Source organism: Macaca nemestrina, chromosome 1 (genome assembly GCF_043159975.1).
Source record: "Macaca nemestrina isolate mMacNem1 chromosome 1, mMacNem.hap1, whole genome shotgun sequence".
NCBI lineage: Eukaryota > Metazoa > Chordata > Mammalia > Primates > Cercopithecidae > Macaca > Macaca nemestrina.
Genome location: NC_092125.1, coordinates 38,963,963 through 38,990,106, shown reverse-complemented (window position 1 = coordinate 38,990,106; position 26,144 = coordinate 38,963,963). Strand labels below are relative to the sequence as shown.

General features: G+C 45.6%; 1 long non-coding RNA gene across 1 annotated transcript in view; it reads right to left on the bottom strand.

Annotated features, from left to right (window-relative positions):
* Positions 1–6,161: 6,161 nt before the first annotated feature.
* Positions 6,162–26,144, bottom strand: part of LOC105484534 (uncharacterized) — a 55,968-nt gene continuing 35,985 nt past the window's right edge. Inside the window, exons 3-4 of the long non-coding RNA XR_011611625.1 lie at positions 8,478–8,601; positions 6,162–7,293 (exon numbers count right to left, since the gene is read on the bottom strand). This is a non-coding gene — a long non-coding RNA (uncharacterized lncRNA). The remainder of the gene's footprint in view (positions 7,294–8,477; positions 8,602–26,144) is intronic.

Here is a 26,144-nt window from a genome sequence, read left to right as displayed (position 1 = left end):
TTTCATTTAAAGTAAGTTTGGCAAATGTTTGGCAAGATCTAATAAGTTTGGTGATAGATATTCAATATAAAATTCTTTGTATTTGTCTATATGCTATAAAATAAAAATAAAAATGACCTTAATTTTTAAATTTCAAAAAATGTATTCACTAAAATGAATTCAACCCCCCAAAAAAGAAAAATGTTCACATTATACATACCTCTATTAAAGTAAGTGTCTCATTGCATTGTCATTATATAGTTGTATGCCCATATCCCCTTTAGACTGTGAGTCCTTGAGGGCTAGATCTAAATCCTTTAATCTATGAATCCCCAGTGCCTGTCCTAATGCCTGGTTCAATATCTCCTGAGCCCCTGTTATGTACCAGATGTTCTACTGGACTCCAGAGATACAAAAAGGTAATTTGGATTCAGTCCCTGTTTTTCAAGAATCTTACACATAGCAGGAGAGACAGATAAATAAGTATCTCATTATAATTCACTAGGTTTGCTCTGTGATAGACTCGTGACCCTGGTGGTGCCTCTTCCACTGACGGAAACTGTGGCAAACAGGTGTGGAGATGCATCATATAAGGGTCAGGGGAGGGAACAGACTTCTGCTTACCTCCCAACTGCACCACTCAGAGACATGGGACATTGAAGAAACCCACAGCTTCGCTAATACTACTCCTCATCCATAAATTCTTTGCAGGATTGTCAGTATTCAATGAGATAATCTAATTGAAAGTGCCTGGTAGCTTGCTTGGATGGTGAGCGCTCAATAACTATTAGAAGACATGGAAAACCTGAGGATCAAGAAAGCTGAATGATTCATTTGAGATCAAACTATCATGGATAACCAATCCAGGACTCCCAACCAGGTGTAGGCTCCCCAGGGCACCTTGAACACAGTAAAAATCTTGGGGTCCTCAATAAAGCCTGTTGAATTGAGATTTAATTTTTAATTTGAAACCCCATCTCTACTAAAAAATACAAAAATTAGCCGGGCATGGTGGCGGGCACCTGTAATCTTAGCTACCCAGAAGGCTGAGGCAGGAGAATCACTTGAACCCAGGAGGCGGAGGTTGCAGTGAGCCAAGATCGCACCACTGCACTCCAACCTGGGTTACAGAACGAGACTCCACCTCAAAAAAATAAAATAAAATGAAATAAAAATAAAAAAGTAAATCCTTTAATCATAGAATCATACCACTTTAAAGCTAAAAGAAATTTGAAAGAATAAATCATCGAATCACCCCCTCTGGTCCCCATAATTTTAAGGAAGGCCAAGACAGAGATGTCAGCAGTCATCTCAAGACCCCACAGCAGGGCAGGGTGGACTTCAGGTCTCCCACCTGCCATCACACTGCATCTCCCAGGTTGAGAGGCACCCTCTGCTCTCCCCTCACAGCACATCTCCCTTCTCTCCAGTCTGTGACCTCACTCATGAGAATCTTTCCTCTCCATCTTTCAAGGAAACGCTCGCCCTTGGTTTTCCTCCTGCTCCTTTGTCAGCTCCCGCCAGTCTCCTGCCTGGGCAACTCCTCCTCTCCCCATGTGGTACTGTGTGGATCTGGGGATGTCTAGGACTTCCTTGTGCCTCTGGAAAGGTAAGTCAGGCCAGGGTTGGGGCCTGTAGAGAGCACTTGGAAGGTGAACACCAGCTTAGGCCACCAGAATAGGAAAGGCTCCAACGAGGATGCTATGATACTTGCTGCGTGCCAACAGTGTTCTTTGCTCACATAATTTCACTGAAGCCTCAGAATCATCCTGACATAGACCCAATTACCATTTCTGCTTCACAGAGAAGGAAACTACAGCTAAGAAAAGTTAGAGGACTTGTCCAAAGTCACATAGAGAGTAAGTGGTAGAGCCAGGACTTGAACGCCTGAGGCCAAGACTTCACCACCGTGCAACTCTACCTCGTTGGAAGAGGATGTGAGGCATATCCACAGGGTTCTATCCTCCCAGCAACAGTAGCAGTCTGTCCTCAACTTGACATAAACCTACAAGGTGGGGAAATGAATCTGCACATGTATTTACTTTCTTGCGTGAAAATTCAGGTTCACAGCCTGGTCAACATGGTGAAACCCCATCTCTACTAAAAATACAAAAACCAGCCAGGCATGGTAGTGGGCACCTGTAGTCCCAGCTGCTTGGGAGGCTGAAGCAGGAGAATCACTTGAACCTGAGAGGCAGAGGTTGCAGTGAGCTGAGATCGTGCCATTACACTACAGCCTGGGTGACAAGAGTGAGACTGTCTCAAAAAAAAAAAAAAAAAAATTCAAGTTTAAATTGTTTCAGGCCCACACTCTGTGCAGTTGGGTCTGAAGTCTACAGCCATGTCCCCAACCCTTTTCTTCTCATTTGCACCTGAAAAGTAACCACTGCCTCCACGTGGCTCCACCTGCTAGGGATGGTATTGAGCTTTATGCTTCTTCAGGGCATTTTTCTCTAGAGTCTCAAATGCCCCCTTTAAAGTCCATCGTATGGAGCTGGAGGCCATCATCCTTAGCAAACTAACGCACAAACAGAAAATCGAATGCCACACGTCCTCACTTGTAAGTGGGAGCTAAATGATGAGAACACATGGACACATAGAGGGGAACAACACAACTGGGGCCTATTGGAGGGTGGAAGGTGGGAGGAGGGAGAGGGAGAGGACCAGGAAAAATAACCAATGGATACCAGGTTTAATAACTGGGTGATGAAATAATCTGTACAACAAACCCCCATGACAAAAGTTTACCCTAAGACAAACCTGCACATGTACCCCTGACCTTCATTTAATAAAAGTTAAATAAAAAATAATAAATAAATAAAGTCCATTCTGAAGATGGGTTTGACAAAAGCATTCAGGCCAAAACCCCACCCTTCCTGGGTTGCCACTCCATTCCTGCAAGCAACCCGTCACCCTGGTGTGTCGCCTCCACCAACCTTACACTTCTAAAACCCTCCCCAGAGCCAGCCGCTCATAGCCCACGGCCCCCTCTCTCTTGCAAAGTCTCAACCTTCAACAGGAAGGAGAGACGAAAATTCATGAGTCCTCAAGTCCTATTTCCTACTCAAAATGTCAAAGTCTGTAGAGACACATTCAAGGTTTGTTTTTTTCATCTCGACTAGATGATTTTTCCTGTGTGAATCAGCAGAAGTGGTCAGTCATGGGAGATTTGAACAAGCAAGCTAAGCCCTGTCCATGTGAAATTAGGAGATGATGGAAATGAGAGTGTTTTGTAGGTGGCAGAGCACTAGTCAGATGTTAGATGGTGGCAGTTATTTGAGATGAGCCATCCAAGAGGACAGCAGCCTGTCTCCTTCTTAGTCCTCTCTAATCAGACACATCTGACCTCACACCCCAAGACAAAGGGTCACCAACCCCCTACAACCCTGCCTCCAGGCAGCCCAACAGGATACCTTCTAACTTCCAGATAGTACCTGCGGATATAGTTCTGCTGGGGGAGCATCTGGTCAGCCAGGCAGTCAAAACTGCCCTTAAATGTACTGATTTGCCACTCTGAAGACCTTGGGCACCTGCCGTGTCACCAAAGTCCTCCCCCCACCCCATAACTGGTTAAACGGCCAAGACTTTCCCTTGCAAGAGCATCTTGCTTCTTGCCCAATAACTCCACTCCATGTGTTTGCAAAATAAAACCATGTAGCTAACATTATTAAACAATTTATACATCTTACCCCATTCCATCCTTTCAACCATGTTTTGATATTTCTAACACATTACATTTTGGCAAATCAAGGCTCAGAGAAGTCACTAACTTTAACAAAGCCCCAAGCTAATCAGTGGTAATGCTGGGATTTGAATCCATGGCTACATAGTGCAAAAGCCTACTCTCTCAATCCTTTGGATAGCCACCCTCATCCTCATAACCTAAAAATAAAGAATATAAGTGTTTACAACTGACTAAAAACTGAGGCCTTGTCTTTTATTCTTGGAAGACTAGGTAAAGGGGCAAGCTGCCCTGCTCATAAACACTTTCTTCAAAAATCCCCCAAAATGGAAAGACATTCAAGCAACAAACCCCTCTTAGGTAACTCATACAACATCTGGTGCTTCTCAGATTTTCCAGTGCCAAGGGACAAAGGGGGTAAACTTTGCTGATTGTTCTCCATGTGTCCCCCCAAGTCCCTTCTCCACCTTCTGTCCTGCTTTGACCTCAGAAGTTTGGCCCCATAGGTTGCTACACTGGGGCGCTCTTGCCCTCCAGTTTCTGGTTTAGCCAATGCAAGGCACCAGCAGGTCAAAGGGTCAAAGGGACGGGTGCTGGGTGTTGATTCCCTCTGCTCCCGCCATGCCTTGCTACAGTCTGGGCAGTGTGGCAGTGGTTGCATCTCTATGACTACAGTTTCTGAGGTGACCCCTTTTCCCCTCTTCCAAGCTCCAGCTCCCCAGGGCTCCAGCAGCATAGTCCATTCCGTTGGCCCTGAGGCCTCAAGGGAGCCACAGCTTTCCACTCTTGCTCATCCCTGGGGCATCACTACTGCACATGGGCATCCCAAACCCTGACCACAGATAAATAGACCCCTCATTAGATTTTCTCCGGGCAAACCATCTGTGTTCCACTGGGAACTGAACTGATAGAGATGGCATAGTGGAAAGACAGTGAGAGGAAGGAAAAGGAGGTGAAGACGGCCCAAGGCTCACTGACCATCAGCTGAGATAGAACGCTGGAGAGCAGGTGTGTCTGCCGCGTGTTTTTACACACATACCATTGTCTACTGGCTTCTTATCCTCCCTCAGATCTGTTTCTTCTGAAGTCACTAAAGCAGATCTGGGTTTTGCCTGGAAAATCTTCTTAGAGGAGGTAGGAAGCTGCTAAAAGAAAGAAACAAAGCAGTAAAATGGAAGTAGGCAGGGTCATGTTAATCTGCCCCATGGAGATTATCACCAAGGGCTGCTGTTCCAGTCACAGGAAGTACCAATGTGGGCAAACACTGCATCCCCTTCCCCTCCCAAATAGCTGAGAGTGTCCACTGGCCAGTCCAGCTCCTGGTCCACCCATGCCTCAGCCCAAGGGTCAGTGGCAATAATTCACATTGGAGACGATTTATTCAAAGACATTCACTCTACGCAGGCCATGCCCCATTTGCTCTTTCATCCATTCCCTGCCCTTTCCCCACTCTGTTCTGTTCCACGGTAGACTCGTTTCCCAAGTTCCTTTGCCATCGTGTAGGTTCAGCCAAAGGGGGATCAGCATAAGATTGGAGGAGAGAGTAAGGGAGATGCCAGGGTATTTCTCTTCATCTCTTTCTGCCCCAAATGACATCTCTCAGCTCTGTCTTCCCCATGATTCCAGCTCCTCCCCTGGCTCCAGAGTCCCAGCTCACAATGGGCAGCCCCTCCCACTGGAGGGCCCTGGCTTCCCACCTCCTGCAGAATCCTTCTGTTCTGGGCCTGTGCTCTCAGGCCCCCATTTGGCCCCTGTTTGTCTCCTCAGCTCTTCCAATGCCTGTGTAATTAAACACTCTCTGTGGAAAGACCTGTTTCTGTTTTTCTGACTGGCAGAGTGATTTGTGCAAGATCACATGGGTGGTGAGTGGCAGAGCAGAATCAAACCGGTTCTCCTGACCCCGGAGCCCCCACTCCCCCAGTCATACCACACTAACCACCTCGGAGGACTCCAGGCCTTGGGATCTCACCAGACCTTCTGTTTCCCACTGGACACTGTGCCTGGGAGTCAGGGCTTTCATACATGGATTCGAAGCCACGCCCTGGTTACCTGATTTGCCTGGATCAGAGCTCACTCAGGCCCTAAAACGTAGTAGACAGCAGTCCTAGAAAGAAGGTCTCTATTTGCTTTTGTTTGCTTGCTTCTTTGTTTATTTGTGTGCAAGAAAATTGTAAGTCAATTTAGGAATTCTCTCTACCCCATATACAAATGCCCCTCAAAATCTTCTGGGTTGGAAAGAGAACTTACTTACCCAAGACTTCCAAGCAAGGAAAGCACACTGTCTTGGCAGCACCCCTCTGGGACGCTGAGGTCCGCTTCACTCCACTGTCTCCTGGAATATCATATAACAGCCCAGAGGGCCTGACCATACTTGGTTTGGGTGTAGCTCTCTCTCTCCAGTTCTCTTGCTGGGTGAAAATGATGAGAAACAGCACGTTCCCAGCTCCTCTCAGGTAGCTCAACATGAACCAGACCTGATGTGCACAGCACAGTAAAATAATGAGATTTCATCTAACAGAGAGGAGGTTACATAACTGGAAATCAGCCCATTAGCAATAACAAAACAATCAGGAGGCTCAGAAAGACAGACAGCTCCATTCTCAGCTATTGGTCTGGGTTCTGATGGGGGCTGGGCTGGAGATTAACAGCAGGTCCCGGTAGAGATGCGATTCTAAGTAACTCAACTGGACAGTTCCCCTAGCAGTGCCGTGCTGGGAGGCTGGAGGGTTCTGAGGACTGGCTTCTGTTCCTCCAGAAACCAAGCCAGCCTTGCCTTTCCGCTTCCTTTCTGACCTCCTAGAACAGCTATTGTCAGTCCCACTGGCCCTCAAATATTTCTACCTGACACAGAAAGGGATGTGGGAAATGGTAAGAAAGGGCATGTCATTGCCATAACTACATTCTCGCATACCTACTGCATACAGAGAGATGCAGGGAGAAAACGGGAAAGCTCTCTACTTGACAGTGACACACAGGAACAAATAATGATCTTTATTCACCCACCTGACAATGGAAAGAGCTTTGATACAAAAGTACCACATCCAAACCAGTCGTTACAAGAACTCTGCCAGAGCAAGTGGATTACAGAGGATTATCCCACATACAAACACACTCACTCTCCACAGACTAAAACAAAATAAAACAGGCAGAAAAGGCAAATCAACACTACCAGTGAGTTCCATAGCTAGTTATATATCAAAATCTCCTGAAGACTTTTTTTTTATTATTTGAGATGGGGTCTCACTATGTTCTGCAGGTTGGCGTGCAGTGGTTATTCATAGACATGACCATAGTGTACTGCTGCCTTGACCTCCTGGGCTCAAGTGATCCTCCCTCCCCAGCCTCCTGAGTGGCAGGGACCACAGGCATGTGCCACCATCCCCGGCTCACTGAGGACCTTTTAAAAACTCATTCACTGTTCCCATCCCCAGAAACCAGGATCCTGTGGTCTGAGGTGGACTTTGGAGGTCACACGCTGGCCAGCCTAGCAGCCTGGCTCAGGGACGAGCCTGGGTAACCACTGATGAACCCCCACAGAAGGCTTGCCTGGACTTCCTCTCTCCTTCACTCACACAAAAGGCACGACCTTCAGTCCTCAGCTGCTCAGCTCCGTTTCACCCAATCCAGGGTGGCTGCAAGAATCAAGAAAGAACTTCATAAGATGAGGAGACATCGTCTAACAATTCAATCTCCATGTTTTTGTAGGTCTCAAACACCTATACAGTGCACCTGCATGTTCAGCACTGTTCTAAACACTTTACAAATAGCAATTCATGTCATTAATGCAACACTTCTACCAATTCCCTGGCGGGGGCGGGGAGGGGTACTGTGGTTATCCCCCCATTTACAAAGAGGAAATGGAGGCACAGAAACATTCAGTGACTTGCATACAATTCAAAGTCAAGCAGTTAAGTGATGGGGCCAAGATCTCAACTCAGACAGTTGGCTTTTGAGTGTGCACACATGCACACTTGTGTTTGTTGCACACAAGTGATTTGAAAACCTGCGTTCAACAAAACTGTGAACCCCTTGAGGCAAGAGTGGAGTTGTAGTCACTGATACCAGGAGCAAGGCCTCAGTGAATTTCACTGAACCAAGGGCCACTGGTAACCTTTCTTGAAAGTCTGCTCTGTGCTGGCACCGGGCGAGATATTTTCGCATTAAGTTCAGCGTTAGCTCTCACCCAACCCTGACTCACACAAACATCCTCATTCTTTCTTTCTCTTTCCCTCACAGAACAGTGACAAGTCTCAGAAACAGACAATGGGTATTCACCGGCAGGTCCCCTGCAAGCTTTTCAGACTGCTCCTGCCTTCCACGGCCCTGAGCCACTGCCATCTTCCATTCTGTGGCATCCTGGGACCATGTTCCTTGACAGGAGGAAAGAAGGGGTCCTAAGACAAGCGGAATGGAGGCACCAGCCGGAGTCACAGGTGGCAGGTTTCTCAAGGATCTCAGGGGCTGGGTCGCCCACCACACCTGGGTGCAGCATTCTCAGCCAACCCGGCCCCCTTTCACTCCCCTCCTCTTTTACCTCCACTCTGTCCCTTCCTGGCTGGTAACCACTGTGTTTTTACTATAGCTGGACCCTTTGGCAGGATAAGGCAAAGGAATGCCAGAGCACTTGAGCTTTGGTGAAGTTAAAGTTACTCTTGGCCGGGCGTGGTGGCTCACACTTGTAATTCCAGCACTTTGGGAGACTGAGGCAGGAGGATCACTTGAGCCCAGGAGTTCCAGACCAGCCTGGGCAAAATAGTGAGACCTTGTCTCTACCAAAAAAAAATGTTTTTAATTAGCCAGGCATGGAGGCACACACCTGTAGTCCCAGCTATTAGGGAGGCTGAGGCAGGAGGATCACTTAAACCCAGGAGTCTGAGGTTGCAGTGAGCTATGATCACATCATTGCATTCCATCCAGGACAACAGAGCAATACCTTGTCTCTAAAAGAATAAAATAAAATAAAGTTACACACAAAGAAATGACAAAGTTTTGAGATCATAGGTGCCCCATTTACTCTGATGCAATTACTATACATTGTATACCTGTATCAACTATCTCATTTACCCCATAAATATATATACCTACAATGTACCTATTAAAATTTTTAAAAGAAAATAAATAAATAAATAAAGTTACACTTAGCCCCAACTCAGGATGCTACCCTGGCTCCTTGTGGCACCGAGATGAAGTTCAGACTCCCCAGCCAGCGTTGCAGGACTCCTCGGCCATGCATCAGCATCCCTCAATGCCCTCAGCACACACTCTCAGCCCTCCTTCATCCAAGCATGCTAACTCATCTCCCAATTTCCCTGTTTCCTTCTATCCTCCCAACAGTCTATTCCCAATGCAGCACCAGAGAGATCCTGCTCAAATGTAAGTTAGACCATGCCCCTCTTCTGCTCAAAGCCCTCTGTGGGTCAAAGATTCCTGCCCCAGTGTGGGTGGGCCTGGCTTAAGCAGGTGACCATTTTTTTAAAGAGTCTAGAGGTCAGAGACAGAGGAAGTCAGAGATTCTAAGCAACAGAGATACCCTCCAAAACGGCCATGTTGTGGAGATGGCCACATGGCAGGAAACAGCAAGTGGTCTCTGGGAGCTAAGGATGGCTCCAGGCTGATAGCCAGCAAGGAAACAGTAATCTCAGTGCTACAGCTGCAAGGACACAATTCTGCCAACAACCAGTGAGCCTGGAAAAGGATCCTGAGCCCCAGGTGAGCCAACAACCCCAACTGACATCTAGGTTTCAGCCTGGTGAGACCCTGAGCAGAGGCCCCAGTGAAAACACACCAGGCTCCTGACCCTCAGAAACGGTGGGATAACAAGCTTGTGTTGTTTTAATCCATTGTGTTTGCAATTTGTTACATGGCAATAGAAAACCAAAACACCCTCCAATGGCTCCCCTCTCGCTCAGAGTAAAAGAAAAAGTTCAAACATCACCTCCCACCGCTCCTGCCCTCATTCATTCTGAGCCAGCTGCATGGGCCAGAAGTGCACTTACCTCAGGATCTTTGTACCTGCTGTCCCCTCTGCCCACGTGTTCTTCCCCCAAAGATCTGCATGGCCCCCCACCTCACCTCTCAGGGAGCCCATCCTTGCACCCACTCCATACTGCTGACCCTATCACCCCGCTTTGCTTTATTCTTCTCCAAAGCACCTGCTAATATGCCATAAGTTCATCTCTTTACTTTGTTATTGCCTGTCTTTCCCCACCAGAATATACACTCCATGAACACAGGGATTGCTCTTCTGTTCACAGCTACATTCCAAGTGCCAAGCACAGGACCAGCCACATGGGAAACACAAAGTGCTTATTTCCTGAATGAATGAGCTCTCTTTGGGCCCCCTTCAATCCCACATGTTCTCAGTTGGATAAAATTATGTACTACTTGAGGCTTAGACCAAATCCGACCTTCTCCAGGAAGCCTTTCCTCCATTGACTTCATACACCTCTACCCTCCTAAAACACAACAGTCAGTGCCACCGCATTTGTTTAGCAGTTAACTATACACTGACCTTTTATGTGACCTGATCTTTGCTCCCAAATTTAAATCTTCTCCTGTCTTCCTCATTTCCTTTCGCCAGCCCTATCTTTGTACCAGACAACGGGTTTCCAAAAAGCCAAGATCATTCCTTTACTTATTTTTTAGTTTATAGGACACCTGGAATGAGCCAGGCCCTGATCTCGGGACTAGAGATGCTTGACACAGGGGACTCAGCAAGAATCTTTTTGAACTAAAGCAATAGCTGCCACCTGAGCACGTCAGGCTCCTCGTGTCCCTTCCTCAACCACGAAGGTATGGAATCTCATGGAATTTGCAGTCTAGTGGGGAGGGTGGAAATTGAACAAATCACCATTGTAATGGGTTCATGAAAGCCAAGGTACAGAGCTGAATAAAGTTGTTCATGAGACACTTGCTGATTGCTTGTTTGAAACTGGCTGAGGTCACTGTGTGTGGTGGGGGGAAGAGGGCAGGATTGGAATGAAGGGTAAATAGCATTGACAGGAAGGAACACATGCACATAACTCTGTCACATGAAATTCCAAGAAGTGGCCATAGCCAAGATGAGAAAATGATAGAGCTTCTCTGTTCCAACTCATTTTGAGATCCCAACTCATGTTCTCAGGATAGTGTGAGGACTTCAGGGGATTGTCTTGTTGGAAAGTGCTGCTAATTATCCACCACACTCATGGGTCTCTCTTCCTGGGAGCAACTTAGAAGTGGAAGGTTAATAAGACAAATTACAGTTTAAAAGGAAAATTAATGGGATAAATGAGAGCTGTCAGTGCTGCGGCTGCTCCAGAGGCCTCAACCTAGACTCATCATCTCCTTCCACCACTATCCAGTCTAGATTCCCTCATCTTCAGCTAGCACTTTTGCTAGGCTTTCCTGGGCTCATACTGTTGGCATGGCTCCATTCACCTTGCCCTTCAGGCCGGCATTGGTAGACTTATCTATTTACTATCACGGTTGAGGAAGAGAGACCCAAAAAGGTGCCTAAGGTATCATCTGGGCGCTAAACATATTTCCCCCTGCCTCCGTTGTGTAATAGCATCTCAACCTCCTCTAATTATCAGGGCCAATCACCCCTGCCTAGATAGTCACCCTTCTTCTTGCCTGCTGTTCCCTGGACATGAGGAGCCTGACGTGCTCAGGTGGCAGCTATCGCTTTAGTTCAAAGAGATTCTTGCTGAGTCCCTGGTAGAAATGTTTCCTCTTTGGGGAGTGGGAACTTTAACCTTATAGAGCCCAGAGTTGCAAGAACATTCTGCAAGCACATGGTTTTTATGTGGTTCTTGGAAGTGACAGTAAGCAGGACCACTCATCCATCCCCTCCTTGGTCCTTGGGCCCGCAAATTCTTCTAATTTTGGACATAATACTATACAAAGATGCTTAGTTGCAGGTATATATTGCACATCAAAAATGACACATCATCTTCAAAAGATTCACCTCTGGGCTGAAGCTTCAGCTGTTCCTTCAGCTGGTGATCCCAGGCTCTACCAGTCCATCAGGTTCTAGATGGTAGAGTATGTGACAGAAACAATGTACTCCACAGTCATGAGCCTAATCTTGTGCCTCCCTTGTGTAATGTAGATTTCTGGTCTGATATGATACTACACGGGATCACATATACATCCTTGGATGGTGGCATTGGCAAGAAAAGCAAACCCATGCTCACAATGAGTATCATCACTTCATGTCAGAACAATTTGCTACCTCAAGAAATGGTGCTATACTGGGGGCTCAGCATTGATCTCTCTTGCTGGCACATTGCACATTTGTTAGCAGTAGTCAGCAGACCAGCCTTGGCAAGTAGGAGTCCAGACTTTTTTTTAAGCCCAGAATAGCCTGATTCTCTGCCACCATGGCCACCTCATTCTTATTTTCATCATACCACTACCATGGTAGCTGATGACAGAAGCTGGCTGACATCAATCGGCTGAGTCATTTTGTCTGCTTGGTTACTTAGTGTCTCCTCATGGTAGATGCTCTCTGGTGTGCAGTAACATATGATATAAAGATATTTATACTTATTTCCCATTCTTATATGTCCATGCCTATGCCTCTATACCAGGCATCCTTGTTTCCAACATTCCAATCTTTTCCTTTCTAGGTCACCAACAAGTTGGTCAGACTATTTGCCACTGTCTGTGAATCTATATATATCCTAGAGCTCTTTCCACACAGAGTAGATGACCAGATGTACCAATGAAGCTCCATCCATTGGAGGAATTTTCCTTCACCCCCTTTTTTTTTTTTTCTTTGAGACAGAGCCTCACTCTGTTGCCCAGACTGGAGTGAAATGGCAAGATCTTGGCTCACTGCAACCTCCACCTCCTGGGTTCAAGCGATTCTCCTGCCTCAGCCTCCTGAGTAGTGGGGACTACAGGCATGCACCACCACACCCATCTAATTTTGTAGTTTTTTTTTTTTTTTCTTTTTAGTAGAGATGGTGTTTCACCATGTTGGCCAGGTTGGTCTCGAACTCCTGACCTCAGGTGATCTGCCCACCTCAGCCTCCCAAAGTGTTGGGATTACAGGCATAAACCACCACACCCAGCCTCACCTCTGTCTTTCAAAGCCACCCCTGAGTAAGGCTGTAGTGCAGCTGCCATATGTATTTGAGTTGAACCACATACCAAGCTGACTCATCTGTAATCCTATATGGTGCTTTTCCTCCTCCATCAGCCAGCCATAAGGGATTCCCCCATATGGTCATAGGTGTGAGCTGAGAAAGGAACACTGGTAAATAATGGGAAGTCTGAGCTACCTGCTCATGAAGCCCTTACTTGTGCCCCCTGGTCCTATACATGTTCAATTCTGGATATACCACTTCCATCTTACAAGGAACTATAGCCATTCAGATTACACATATTAGGATTGGGAAAATGACCCACAGGTGAGTCCACAAGACCCAGAGGAACTTCTGAGAGCTGGACTTTGGCCAGGACTTCATTTATTATCTGATCTGTCTATGCCCCTACTCTAGGGCTATGATGATGCTTCAGGTCTCTGAGTGTCTATGTCAACTCAAACTCTATGTCCACCTGCCACAAACTATTTCAATATATCAGAATAAATGGTTGTAGGAGGCTTTGAAGGAAGGAATGGTGGAATAATTACCATGTATACCTGCAGAGATGTCCTTCTTCCTGGGGACTTTGTCTCTCCTTCAGTGAGTCCGGGAAACTATCTCAGGCCCAGAAACCAGACAAGGAACCATGACTTTTTACTGGGTGACTGCACTTACAGTCCTGACCATCTATTCTTTTCTTATTTCTTTTCCTTTACAGAAATCCTTCCTTCTAATAATAATATTCTTTTATGATTACTTTGAGAGATTGTAACTGCACATATTTATGGGGTACAATTTGATGTTTTGATACATATATACATTGTAAAATGACCAAATCAGTGTAGTTAGCCTGACAGTCGCCTCACACATTTATCATTTCTTTGTGATGAGGACGTTCAAAAGCCTCTCTTCTAGCTAGTTTCTAATATACCATATCTTACTGTTAACCATCATCACCCTACTATGCAATAGAACACCAGAACTTATTCCTCTAACTGTAACTTTGTATCCATTGACCAACCTCTCCCCATCCTCCCCTCTTTCCTCTTCTCCCCAGTCTCTAGTAACCACTTTTCTACTTGCTTCTATGATGTCGGCTTTTTATTTTTTTAGATTCCACATATGAATGAAATCATATGGTATTTCTCTTTCTGTGATTGGCTTGTAGACTGTCCTCCAGGGCCATCTATGTTGTCACAGATGACAGGATTTTGTTCTTTTTTATGGCTGAATAGTATTTCATTGTGTATATATATGATTTCTTTCTTTATTCATTCATCCACTGTTGGGCACTTGGGTTGATTCCGTATGTTGGCTATTATGAATAGTGAACCAATAAACATGGGAGTGCAGATATATCTTTGATATACTGATTCCCTTTTTTTTTTTTTTTTAATACATACCCAGGAGTGGGATTGCTGGGTCATACGGTAGCTTCTTTTTTTATTTTTTGAGGAACCTCAGCACAGTTTTCCATTGTGGCTATTCTAATTTACAATCCCACCCATAGTGCCTAAGTGTTCCCTTTTCTCCGCATCCTCACCAACACTTATTTCTTTTGTCTTTTTGATAATAGCCATTCTAACTGGAGTGAGGTGGTATCTCACTGTTGTTTTGATTTGCATTTTGAAGTTGAGCATTTTTTCATGTGCCTGTTGGCCATTCGAATGTCTTCTTCTGAGAAATCTTTATTAAGGTCTCTGCTCACTTTTCAATTGGGTTCTTTGATTTTTTTGCTGTTGAGTAGTTTAAGCTCCCTATATATTGGATATTAACTGCTTGTCAGATGTAAAGTTAGCAAATATTTTCTCCCATTCTGTAGGTTGTCTCTTCACTCTGTTAATTGTTTCCTTTGCTGTGCAGAAGCTTTTTAGTTTGATGTAGTCCCATTTGTCTGTTAATGTTTTCATTGACTGTGCTTTTGAGGTCTTCTTTAAAAAATCCTTGCCCAGCCCCAGGTTGTAAAATGTTTCACCTGTAATTTTTTCTAGTAGTGTCACGGTTTGGGGTTCTACATTTAAGTATTTGATTTTTGTATATGGTGAGAGGTAGGAGTTTAGTCTCGTTCTTCTGCATGTGAATATCCAATTTTCCCAGCACCATTTCTTGAAGAGACTGTCTTTTCCTCAATGTGTGTTCTTGGTTCTTTGTCAAGAATCTGTTGGTTCTAGGTGTGTGAACTTATTTCTGGACTCTCTATTCTGTTTCTGACAATCTGTTCTTGATTTCTTCCGCTGGTACAAGTTGAGTAGTACCCTTGTTTGCTGCCCATATATTTTGCCCCTAAGGACACTGTCTTCCATTAATCATCTCCACAACTATCTGTGAGTCAGGCCCCCTTTGGCTATCACTCTGAACTTGCAGCTCACTACAATAATTGCCTCCACGATAATGGATTCTGCTGTGCATTACAATTATTGCATCCATAAATGGCTTCTGAAGGCTAAGTACTGCCACCTGGCTTCTATTGTATTGGGGTCCTATTCCTTCTGCTACTAGTGAGGCTAGTTTTATCTCAAACTCCTTACCTCAGGTGATCCACATGCCTCAGCCTCCCAAAGTGCTGGGATTATAGGCATAAACCACTGCACCCAGCCTAGTGAGCCCAGTTTTATAATGGTTCCTCCTACCATTAGCTCTGGTCCACAGAGGAGAGCCACAACCAAACTTTGTGATATTGGTGACTCTCTCAACAGTGCATTCCTTAAATTGTGTAAGCTCATCTAGTAGGTTTCCTGGGCTCATGTGGTATATACATCCAGCATACCTGTGACCCTGAGTCTTTTAATTCTTTCTCTGCCATTTGTTTTGGCCACTCTGGCATTTTGACCTAACTTAGGTGAGTATGGTTATAGGAGCCACTCTAGTTTTGGGTTCACACCATCTGATTAAATCATGTGTCTTGTGAACATATCCAAATCAATACACTTTTCATTATTTGATCTTAAGCTCTGGCATTCATGATCAAGCACTCTCAGAATCCAGTCTAGAGAACTCCTCCAGTTCCTGCCAGTAAATGCTGGCTAGATTTGGGGAGATAGATAGTTCCCTTCCATCTTTATCAAGCTCAGCATATCCCTGGCTGCACTGTGCTGTGACTTAACCCTAGTTACATATCTAGTGGCCAAAACGAGGCAGGACAGATACTGAGGGAGGAGAAACACAATTTATCCTGTAGCGAGAGGCCTCTGCATTATCTTCAAGCAAGAAGGTGGAGATAATCCTAGTTTTTGTTTTGTTTTGTTTTGAGACAAAGTCTCACTCTGTCACCAGGCTGGAGTACAGTGGCACAATCTTGGCTCACTGCAACCTCTGCCTCCTGGGTTCAAGTGATTCTTCTGCCTCAGCCTCCCGAGTAGCTGGGACTACAGGCGTGCACCACCACACCCAGCTACTTTTTAGTAGAGATGGAGTTTCACCATTGAAACCAGGATGGGTTCGATGTCTTCACCTCATGATCTGCCCACCTCAGCCTCCCAAAGTGCTGGAATTAGAGGCATGAGCCACCGTGCCCAGCCATAATCCTAGTTTTTAATAGGGAGGGGTGATCAACTTCTGCAGGTTCAAAGAGTTCAGGGAAATCTGAGAAGTCAAGATTTTGGAGATTTGTCCCAGATATACATGTGTCAGGATTGTATCCTCTTCCAGCCAGGGCCCTGACCTTGGCACAGAAGACCTGCCTTGTTTGGGAGTTGAGCCTTCTTTGGACATCAACCACTCTGACCACTAAGGCCTGGACCTGGCCTTCTTTTCCTGTCCTCCCTTTGTAAGACAAGAAAACCTGTTTTTATGCTGCCAAGGAGGAGTTAACCCTTGCTTTAAATTGGCTGATAACCGCTCTCAGCCTCTTGTTATCTTTCTCTAGCTCTTCATAAAACTCAGCAATATCCATCTATCAATGGAAAATAAGGGTCCTCAAAGATAGCCATGCTCTAATCCTCAGAGCCCGTGGAATATGTGACCTTACATGCCAAAAATGACTTTGCAGATGCAATCAAGGTTAAGGACCTTAAGGAGGGGAGATTGTCCTGGATTGTCTGGGTGGGCCCCATCTAATCACATGAGTCCTTAAAGGCAGATAACTTTTCCTGACTGCAGAGGACTAGAGAAACAGCAGCATGAGAAGGACTCCACCCATTACTGCTGACTTTGAAGACGGTGGAAAGGGCCATGAGTCAAGGAATGCAGACAGCCACTAGGAGCTGGAAAAGGTGAAGAACACCCTCCCCTGGAGCCTTCAGAAAGAATCACAGTCTGGCTGACATCTTGGCTTCTGAGACCTGTGTCAGACTTCTGACCTACAAATCTATACAATAATAAACTTGAGTTGTAGAAGGCACTCATTTGTGGTAATTTATTACAGCAGCAGTGGAAAACAGACATCACCCAATCCTATTGTGTCTATAGCAATATTTTTCTCATTTTTTCTAATACCTGATGGATAGCACCAGCTAGTGTGTTCTCTTCTACTGGTACACCATTCAAATCCACAACGGATGAAAGGTTGAACCACTAGACTTGTATCGGGGACTGTCTGTGCCCCACTCAGCAGCAATGATGGGGTCATTATTGTTGGGAAGGCAGGTGAATGATCCAGCTCCAAAACCCCATCTTACCCTCTGCTTTTATGGAATGCTCCTTAAGAAACTGTTGCAAACTGGGTTGCCTAGAAAGTGGACTATGAGACAGAGTTTCCTACACAGCAAGTCTATTAGGGAGTACTCTTGGAATCAGCACTTGAATAGAGTTGCAATTCAAGTCTGACAGCTTTAGCCAACCCTATGGGGTCTCTAGAACTGAAATTGTCCCACGTTGGGCCAATGGAACTGGTTCACATTGGGCCAAAAATGCAAGACATTTATTTATATCTCCACCTTAATCAATCACTGGATGTGGGCCAGCACCAGAAGGACATGATCTTGGGCAAGGTGGCTTCCTGCAGCTCAGATATCGATGAAGGATGACACCTGAGGGCCCCTCACTAACAACAATCCCAGAAGCTGGCCCAACATGTCTTTTTTCGAAGGTGGAGATCCATCTCCACTACAGACCCTTTCCCCTTCTGAGCAGCCACTGCTATACTCCAAGGCAAGAGATTGGAGGATTTCTCTGTAGGGAACTGGGCCATAAAAAAATACATAGAAATACTGACCTTTGGGAGCCTGCAATGTATTGGCTTTAGAGAGGCTCACCAGTCAACAAACCTCTCAGAAGTTCCCAGTAGACTGAATACCTCTCTCTTAAATATAAACAGTCAAGAATTGTCAAATATTTGGAAGAAATTCTCAAACATGACAATGAAGGGCCAAAACAGAAAAAGAAAGAAACTCAGAGGTAAAAGAAATAATGCAATAAACAGAAGAAAACATTTTTTAACTTTAATTATCCTCACAGAGATAAAAGATGATATCATATTCATGAACCAAGGATAAAACACTGGGGGAAAAAGGTAAGACTAATCGATTGATTCAGAGAAAAAAAGGGACTTTTGAGGCCAGGCACAGTGGCTCATGCCTTTATTCCCAGCACTTTGCGATGCTGAGGTGGGAGGATTGTTTAAGCCAGGAGACTGAGACCAGCTTGGACAACCAGTGATATCTTGTCCCTACAAAAAAACAATTAAGGCCGGGTGCGGTGGCTCATGCCTGTAATCCCAGCACTTAGGGAGGCCGAGGCAGGCAGATCCCCTGAGGTCAGGAGTTCAAGACCAGCCTGGACAACATGGTGAAACCCCATCTCTACTAAAAACACAAAAATTAGCCAGGCGTGGTGGCAGGTGCCTGTAATCCCAGCTATTTGGGAGGCTGAGGCAGGAGAATCACTTGAACCCAGGAGGCAGAGATTGCAGTGAGCCGAGCTCGCACCATTGCACTCCAACCTGGGGGACAAGAGTGATACTTATTCTCAAAAAAAAAAAAAAAAAAGAAAAGAAAAAAGAAAAATAGCCAGGAGGCTGAGTTGGGAGGATCTCTTGAGCCTGGGAAGCAGAGATTGCAGTGATTCGTGATCCGCCATCATGCCACTACACTCCAGCCTGGGTGATCCGGTCTCTAAAAGAGAAAAAAGAACTTTTGGAAATTAAAATATGATCAAGGAAATATAAATTTCAGTACAAGAGTTAGAAACTAACATTGATAAAAATCTACCAGGAAAAATTAGAGATCATTTCAGAAGGTACAGCATCCAAATAACATGGACTTCCATACAGAGAACAGAGAAAATGTTGGGGAGGAAATTATCCAAAAAAAAAAAAAAAAAGAAAAAAATTTCCCAGAACCGAAGGACCTAAGTTTATAAATTAAAAGAGTCTACCATCTGCTTATCTGAATGTATTTAAAAAAGACCCCAGGCATATCACTTAAATATAAGAATACTGGAATAAAGGAAGTATCTGAACATTTTTCAGAGAGAAAATCAGATCACATTCTAAGAAATCAGAATCGCATTGAACGTATCTGCAGCAACTTGGGAAAACAATGGAGCAATGTCTCAAAAATTCTGAGGGAAAAACTTTCCAACTTAGAATGCTGCAGTTGATCGAACTATAAATTAACAGTATACATTAGGCCAGGCGTGGTGGCTTACGCCTGTAAGCTTAGCACTTTGGGAGGCCAAGGCAGGCAGATCACTTGAGGTCAGAAGTTCGAGACCAGGCTGACCAACCTGGTGAAACCCCATCTCTACTAAAAATACAAAAGTTAGCCAGGCATGGTGGCACACACCTGTAATCCCAGCTACTTGGGAAGCTGAGGTAGGAGAATTACTTGAACCTGGGAGGTGGAGATTGCAGTGAGCCAAGATTGTACCATTGCACTCCAGCCTAGGTGACAGAGCAAGACTCTGCCTCAAAAAAAAAAAAAAAAAAAAAAGTATATATTAGATAGAAAACAATAATATAAATTGGGCAAGAATATAAATCAGACATACAAAATATCTTCAATTTTACCTCTCATGTACTCTTTCTTAGAAATCTACTGGAAGATCTTTTTTGTTACAACAAAACACAGGAATAAACAAGGAAAAATTAGGACATAGAATCCAGAAAACAGGATGCAACAGAGGAGAGTAGCAAAAGGAATTCCCTAAGATGACAGTAAGCGTTAATAGCTATATAACAGACCCAGCAAGAAAACAAATTAGAGGAGTTGAGTAATCCCTAGAGGGCTTTCCCAAATAAATCGCTGGGACTGATAGATTACCAAGCAGGTTTAACTGTGCTGCAATGAGATTTAGAGTTCTGCAAGGTGGGGATCAATTAGTGACAGACACTGTATTAGGTAGGGTAAGCTGATCTGTAGAGACAAATATACCCCTCCAAAGTCAGCGGCGTACAGTCAACATGTTTATTTCTTTTTGGTGTAACGGCCTTCAGCAGACATTCATACTGGCGAGGGACTCCCCCAACACATTCATCAGGGACCCTGGTTGACAAATGCTCCCCCATCTTCAGCACCTGTCTTCCAAGCTGCTGGTTATCACCCTCCCAAGCACACAGAATGGGGCAAGGCACAGAGAAGTCTGGAGGAGGTTTTTATGAACCAGGCCTGGAGGCAGCATACATGGTTGCCGCTTGCAGGGTCACACTTAACCAGAAGATAGGCTGGGACATGCAAACTGAGGTCCAAAGGAGAGGAGAGTGGATGCTGGTGGAGAACTAGCAGTCTTTAGCTTAGACACTGGGATGGATGGGATCCAATTTTGGGGCCCTGAAGCTTATATAACTAGAGGGCTTCCTTAGTGAAAAGAATACAGAACTACAAAGTTGCCAGGGCTCCTTCCAGGGCCCTGAAAGGGGTCTGGGCAAGTGAGAGATCCTGAAGCTTGAGCTTCATTCACTTCATGGAAAACCTGCCCACAGGTACTTTCATGGCTATTAATACTAGACCCCACACAGACCCAACAGTATAGGAGGCCAAACAAGATAGCAGACATCTTTCTTTCTCATGGTAACATGGGCATCTTGTATTATGTTGTCCTTCCTTCAACATGCAACTTCTACCCTATGGTCTAAGTTGGCTGATCACACTTCTGCCACCACATCTGCATTTCAGTCGGCGAGAATGAAGAAGGAGAAATGGAATGGTACATGCCTAGCCTGTCATGGCAAGATCCAGATGTGGCCACATCACATTTGCCCACCTCCTGTTAGCCAAACCTCATCACAATGACTGTAGCCAGCTATCAGGAAGGAGGACAGGAAATGTAGCTTTAGCTGGACACCAATAGACGCAGCTAAAAATTCTCTTACTACAGAGAAGGAAGAATGCTGGGGAACAGCTAGCTGTCTCCATCACAGGTACGTAGAAAACAAAGCCAAAGAAAAATTAGCAAATTATGATTCTAAGACACACCTAAGTTATATCATAAAAGATATGTAATCATAATACACTAAATGGCTTAGCTGTGAATAATTTCACCTAGAAAACTAAACACTGATTTTTATTTAACCAAAAATTATGAAAAGCTTTGCAGGGAAGGTGGAGGGAAAGAACTGGGTCTGTTGAGAGGGACAGGGATGAATGGAAAAATCAATCATCAACCTGAGGGGAAGGTCGAGAGATAACACCGAAAATTGAAACATCAGAAAATAGTAGTACACACATGTCATTTAAAAATATGGAGGCTAAAACCCAGAATAAGTATTAGCTAAAAGAGTTGAAAGAGGTTGCCTCTGGGAATATGAGAGAGGAAGATAGGAACTGATATTTTTCTTATAATTTTTATAGTATTTTTAGAATTTTTAAATTTATATACATATATATTTTAAGAAAAATAAAAATTTAAGGTATGGTGTAGGTATAAAAGAAATGCTGAGGACAGGCGTGCTGGCTCACGCCTGTAATCCCAGCACTTTGGGAGGCCGAGGTGGCAGATCACAAGGTCAGGAGTTCGAGACCAGCCTCGCCAATATGGTGAAACCCCATCTCTACTAAAAATACAAAATTAGCCAGGCGTGGTGGCTCATGCCTGTAACCCCAGCTACTCAGGAGGCTGAGGCAGGAGAATTGCTTGAACCCAGGAGGCAGAGATTGCAGTGAGCTGAGATTACACCATTGCACTCCAGCCTGGGTGACAGAGCAAGACTGTCTTGAAAAAAAAAAAAAAAGAAAGAATGAAAGAAATGCTGAGTAGTAAAGCAAATACTATTTTACGTTTTGCTAATTTGAGAAAGTAAAGTCAATGTGACTACAATCCATTCTTTCAACTTTCTATCTCAATGGTCCCCAAACTCAGTGTTTCTCAAAATGCGATCAGTGAATCATCTAAATGAGAAGAACCCAGGGAGCTTGTATTACATACAGATTTCTTGGCACCACTCCTCTGGCTTTCAACACACTGAAGTTTAAGAACAATCTCCCTTCATAAAATCTTGGCTCCAGACAAGCTTGTCCATGCTCTTGTTTCCCAAAAATCTTGAACATGTTTCTAGCTCCAAACTTTCACCTGTTCTCCCCTTTCCCCTACCCACTTCTCCCTGCTTCTATGAGCCCTACCAGCTCGAGTTCTTCTTGACCATCATGTGACCAGCAAGGAGAAAACCAAAAAGGTTGCCAACCCCAGTCTGCTGACTCTACCCCAGTCCTGACCATATGCCACGCCACTGCCCATCCTGCTTAGTAGCTGCCATCATATCCAGCATCAGGCTGGTCCCCTGGTATAGTAGTTGACCAGTTGGCTGATGGATTGAATTCAATAGGTTATGTGCTGGGCTAGGGAATGCAGCTAAATCGCCCTTAAAGGGTAACCCTGACCTAACATTTCACACGGCCTCCCATGAAGGGAAGTGTATGAGTCTCCTGTGGCTGCTGTAACAAATTACCATAAACCACGTGGCTTAAAACCAACACACATTCATCTCACAGTTCCAGAACCAGAAGCCAGAGTTTGTTTCACTAGACCAAAAGCAAGGTGTCAAGAGGGCCACACTCCCTCTGGAGGCTCTAAGGGAAAGACCTAAAGGAGTTCTTTACCTCCTCCAACTTCCAGTGATTTCTAGCATCCCTTGTCTTGGAATCCCTAACAAGCACTCCGATCCGCAAGGTCAGCCTCTTCACATCTCTCTCTGCTCCATTTTCACATCGCCTCATCCATGGATGTGAAAAGCTCCCTCTGCCTTCTCTTATAATGGTTCATGTGACAGCATTTAAGACCTACCTGGATAATCCGGGATAACGTCCCCTTATTAAGATTCTTAACGTAATCACATCTTCAAAGACCCTTTTTCCAAATAAGGTGGTATTTTCATAAGGTAGTAAGTTCAGTGGGTTCAAACGTGATATCTTTGGGTGCCATTGTTCAGCCTACTACAGGCAATGTCTTAACTCACAGAGCTGCCTCACCAGCAGGTGCCCCCAATACCATCTGGTCAAAGTGCTCAAGGGTAGTGCCTACAGAGTCACCTCTGGAAGCAGTGGTTCCAACGCTGGCTGCTTATGAGAATCACGTGGGGAGTTATAAAAACATCTTGCTCACCCCCAAAACTTCTGATTCTATTGTCTGAGGCATGAGTATTTTTTAACCTCCTGGGTGATTCTCATATGTACAGCTGGGCTGGAGAACCACAGCACAAAGTGCCCTGGGGAACCAGGAGGAGCTGCGAAGCTCCCTTCAGCTGCTTGTAGCTCGGCCTTTCTTTCCTGACTAGTTAACCAACCCAGGAATCCCAGAGGCCTTCTTTTGACACCTGGAAATAAGATGAAGAGTCCAGGCTGACAGGCGGGGGCTGAGCGGAAGGGCTCAGGTAGAGCTTGTTCTTTTCCAGTCTGGCTGCCTGGGGCTCCACACTCGCTCCCTCTTCGCCTAACTGGGATGCAATCTTGATTCTCCCAGCACAGATCTAATTCCTGCACTTCCGGTAAGAAAGGAATGAAAAGACAATGAGACGAGCAGGGACCCTGGGCAGAAGAATTATTGAAGAGCACAACTATAATCCAGTAAACCCGTTTTGTTCTTTCCAGGAATAAAGAGAGCTTCACAACATATATATGGAATACATATACATATATGTGTGTGTGTGCGTGTGTGTGTGTGTGTATGGAATTGTCCCGTCCCAGTCTCACTCCCCACATACACACACACACACACTTATGTTGTCAAACACATGCGCATACACACAAATGCATATGTAAACTCTAGCTGCCTGTCAGGAGCTGGCACCCTAGTCCACCTCTGGGAAAACAGATATGCAAGAAATGAAGCTGGAGCAAAGGAAGGCACAAGCCAGTTGTCCTCTCCTGTGCCTGGTATACAAAAAGATGTTTCTCAGGCTCCAAGGGCGGGGCAATGCCAGTGCTTGGAGTATAATCTAACTGCCTAAATAGGCTCAAGGCCATGTCACAGTTTTCTGGGAACAGGACCAGTTTGGCATTGCAGAGCTCAAAAGACACCTCTGGGGTTTGGCAGCAACTGGCTGCCATTTGGAGCCAGGAGACCCATACTGAAAGGTGGAAGGGTCACTCTGAGGTCCGCCTCTTGCTCTAAGGCCCCAGACACAGCCTCAGACCCTGGAGTGATGTGTGGAGAAAGGCCAAGAGGCAGCAGACTATGGAGGTTACGAGCATGGCTATGGAGCACACCTGCCCTTGACCTTCACCCACATGCTCAGGGTCCCCATCAGCTCGGTGCACCCGTCTTCCTGAGCTAATCCCTTCCTGAGCTGAGGTTTGATCAGCCAGCTTTCTTACTCTTTTTTTCCTGTTTCTGCATAATATATTTATTAGTTCTTCAGATTTCTAGTGCTTTCCTAACCCTTAAAGTACCTCTGTATCTGTTAGCTATTATCAGTAGACTGCTGCTTAACAGCCACAAAACCCGAGTGGCATAAAAAATTAAACAATGACAGCTCACATGCCTGCATGGAGCAGCTGATGTGGGCTAAGCTCACTGTGGCATCTGTAGACCTGTGGGGGCTCTCTCTGGGATGCTCAGCTGGGGAGCTCTGTCCCATGTCTCTCATCCTCCCCATCTCTGAGGCCAGCAGACCAGCCCAGGCACGTTCCTTTCAGGGAGACAGCAAGATGGCAAGCAGAAACACACAAGGCCTCTCGAGGTCCAGGCTGGAAGCCTCAGACTCACTTCCACCTTATTCTGTTGGCCAAAGCGGGTCACACACTAATCCCAGATTCAAAAAATAAGGAAATCAAATCCACAAAGTCACATGGCAAAGAGCATGGATACAGAGCGGGGGAAGAATAGAGGCCTTTAGTGCAATCTACCACAGCTTCTCTGAGACAAGGAGAAGCACCACCCAAGTCAGGCCAATGATCCATCCTCCTGGGCCTGACGGAGGTTTCGTTGGAATCAGGCCCTTCCTACAAACGTGCAGGCTCCCCTTCCCCGATGATGCAGCCTGAAGAAAACTGTGGGCTCCAGAGACTGCTATCTTGCTCCACCCCAAAGGCCACAGCCTCTGGGCCTCCTAGGATCCTGGGTCCAGGGTGAAAAGTGTCACCTCATGGGGTGATGGAGCAAAGCAGCAGAACCTGCCAGGCTTGGGCCTCGAAGGTTCTTGGTACCTGGATCTGACTGGAACTGAGGAGGAGGAGGCTCCTGAGAGATGGGTAGAAGAACTGGGAGGTAGAGGGTAGACACAGTCTCCAGGGACCTGCAGTGCTGACCAAACACCTGACCAGGGCTTGATCTCAGCATCAGAAAACCTGATTCAAGTCCTGGTTCTGCTCTAACTAGCCAGGGGCCTCAGATAACTCACTCAACCTCTCAGGGCTTGTCTCCATGTCTAGGAAATGGAGATGGTGCTATGCTCCTTACAGGCTGGGATTAGGCTATTTACATGAAATGGACTTTACTAAGTGCCACTAAATGTCCTTTGAAGACGTGTGACACCCTGCAGCCCCAGACATCTTTGCCCATCCTGCTCTGGGAGGGTAGGGGACTGACATTTTCCATCTCCCTCCACCTCCCAGACACTGCCCCATCTCTGAGCACTGCCAGTTCTCAGGGTGGGTTGTGGTACCCTCCATCCACTTCCCTGGGCACCACCTGGCTGGCTTTCCCACTGTGGCACCCACTGTTTGCAGGCCTCCACAAAAGCCCTCTCCACTCACTGGGCTTCTTCCTAACGTTCGATTCTTCCTAACGTTCGATTCTTCCTAACGTTCGATTGCTGGCTTCTGGAGTTCTTTTAATTTCCCATTCTCTGACTGCCCTTTCTACAGGCTGTGCCCCTGGCCACTGGCCACTCCACCCTTGACTGGTTTAAATTTGCCATCAGCATCTCTTGGCTTGATTCCTTTGGTCTATCCCAGCAGGCTGGCCTCACACGCCCACATTAAAGGTCAACTCTTAGATGGTATTATAGCTGAGCAGCTGGAAAAAGTCTCAGAAGCTGATTTCCCTTTTTCTAGCTACGAGATCATTCTTTTATCCACCAACTCCCAGGTGAGCCTCTG